A 2,754-nucleotide genomic window follows, 5' to 3' on the forward strand; every position below is an offset into this window, starting at 1 on the left:
TCTAATCGCTCGTCTACACCCTGATGTTGGGGGTGGCTTGTCATACAGCTGCAGTGGTCTCTTCCCTGTGGTTTCCCAGCCCTGGCTCCACCCCCTGCCACTTACCTGTCACCCTGACGACCGGGTCACAAGGGTGTCTGAAGCACAGGCTGCTGGGACTTCTCGCTGCTATGCTCCCACAGTCTAGTCTGGCTCCGGCGGCACAGAGGGTCGGTCCTGTCCCTCCTGGGTAGGTCACTGCTGGCCCCTCGGGCACTGTCTCCTCAGTTTCTCAGTGGTTCTGGGCAGAAGCAGACCATCGTGGGGAGTCCTGTAGGTACGTGTGTGCCAAGCTTGGGTGACTGGCTCGGACAGTCGGGAAGGATGGAGGCCCCTGCCCACTGATCGCCATTTTGCCTCAGACGACTCTCCTCCGGGGACCAGGCGGGGAGCTCAGGAGCTGCAGCTGAGCCCTCTTCGGCCCCTTGTCCCTCTGTCCCGCAGCCTCCTGGGGCCCTGGCCCCTCCCAAATCCAGGTCCCCGCTCCTACCCGGACGCCTGCCCCCTGCCCTGGTCTCTCTGGCTCAGCTGTCACCTTCTCCCCTCTCCACGCTGCGCCAGAGTGCCTTCCCAGAGCCCAGGTCTGGTGAAGGACGCTTCTGCCTAAAGCAGATGCTGCAGGGGCACCTGGGTGGTTCAGCTGGTGAAGCATCTGCCTTCAGCTCAGGTCGTGATCACAGAGCACCAGGATCAAGCCCCGCATCCAGCTCCCTGCTCAGCGGGGAGTCTGCTTCTCCTTCTGCTCCTCCCCCTGCTCATGCTCTCTCTCTCTCTCCCCCAAATAAATAAAATATAAAAATAATAAAAGAGATGTTGCAAATAAGCCCGTCCCCGAAGGATGAATCCTACATGAATCCACCCCTTTGAGGCTCCCGGAGTCGTCAGGTGCACAGAGACAGAGAACAGATGGTGGTGCCGGGGACTGGGGAGGGGGTGGGGGTCAGTGTGTCATGGGGACAGAGTCTCAGTGTGGGGGGATGGAAGGTTCTGGATGGTGGTGGCTGTGCAACAGTGTGAATGTGCTCCAGTGGCCCACGGCCTCCCTCCCAGGCCCGCACAGGCTGACCCAGCAGCCGCCTCCTGGGGGCCCCTGGCAGCCTCCGGATCCCCCCCAGGTCTCACGTCTCCAAGCAGGTAATCCCAACGTCAGAACAGCCGTGGGTTATGAGTGTCCCCCCCCCACCGCCACCACCTTGGCCCACCCCCAGGGCTGGCGAGGGTCACTGGGGAAAGGTCAGGGAGTGTCCCTTCCGGAAGGACTGCATGACCACCTAGTTTTCTAAATCAAGTCCACTTTATTTGAAACTTTCCACATGCCACAAGTTTACATGAAAATACCCATTCAAAATGTCATTTGAACACAAAATTCAGGAGTGGGTATCACCAGACGGAAAAGGAGGTCTGTGTGGAAAGGCAGGTGACACGTATTTGGTCACTTAGCACCTGGTCACCACATACCGTGAGCCCCCTGGCTGACTCACCCCCCCACCCCCTTTAAAAACAAGCTGAGCTCAACTGCTTCTGGTCGGCCGCGTAAGGACAGGCAGTGGCCCAAGCGGGCCGCCGCCAGGGCCCGACACGCCACCTGCACCACGGCCGTCAGGTGGCCGCCTCTCCCGCCCCCCCGCCCTCCAGCCCCCCCCCACCCCGCCCGCTCCGGTGAGCACACAGAGAACCTCAGGCCCGCACCGTTAGGGTTCCACAGAAAACCATCCCCTCGTCAGGTCCAGCCAAGCAGCTGCTTCTGCTGCAGACCAAGCCTCCCAGGCCATGCAAGTGGCTCCCTGACCTCACGGCCACAAGCAGCCCTGGGTCCCCCCCATTCCCTGGCCCGGTGCAGCAGGTCCCCGGACCCCGTGACACGAATGCAACCTCCCCCTCCCACCCCCGCCCGCCCATGGTTTCTGAAGAGTTCTAGAAAGTAATTGAGACATTCAGGAGACACCATCCAGCCCGTGTCAGCGAACTTAGAGACTCCCCGCGAGAATCCCGAGCCCCCGGCGCCAACGAGGCCAGTGAGCACGACGAGGGCACCTGAGCCCCTGCCACACAATCCCATCCCCTCCTGTCGAAGTGTCGGGGAGGAGGCTAAGGACCAAGGCCAAGGAACTGCAGGCGCCTATGTCTCCTTCCACGTCTCCATCGGAAATCTGGGGTCTCCGCTGAAATCTGCCACCACCAGCCACACTGCGTTATCCTTGCCCACTAATTTCTCATTTCTTATTCTTCTTCTTTACGAGGCCCCGGAAATTCTCAAACCCCCCCGGAGCAGATAATGAGGGCCAGAGGGAGCAGGAGACTGCCCGCTGGCCCTGCGCCACTCAGAGGAGGTCGTGACGGTGGGTCCCCGGCGTGTTCCCTTCCTGCAAGGTGGGGGGAAGCTGCGGGATCGTCACCTTCTTGGCACAGACTCCGGGAGGGCTGCTGGCACAACCAGGATGGCACAGGCTGGTTTCAGACCCTCGAGGGCCAACAGACATCCGGCTCCTGCGGCTCCGCTCCCCTGGCCCAGCTCTCTCAGCCAGGTCTCCGCCAACCTTCGTCCTCTCAGCCAGGCAGCCTGCAGCCATGGATCCTGGTACAGGGGTGGTTAAGGGAGCCTCGCCCTCAACAACCAGCCTTGTAGAGCTGCCCGAGGTCTATGTGGCGGGCATCATCCCAGGGCCCTCCAGGCTGGTGTCAGACACAGGCGCCCAGACACGTGAATCCTTGGGT

This window comes from Ursus maritimus, unplaced genomic scaffold, assembly GCF_017311325.1.
Source record: "Ursus maritimus isolate PB19 unplaced genomic scaffold, ASM1731132v1 scaffold_2, whole genome shotgun sequence".
Lineage (NCBI taxonomy): Eukaryota > Metazoa > Chordata > Mammalia > Carnivora > Ursidae > Ursus > Ursus maritimus.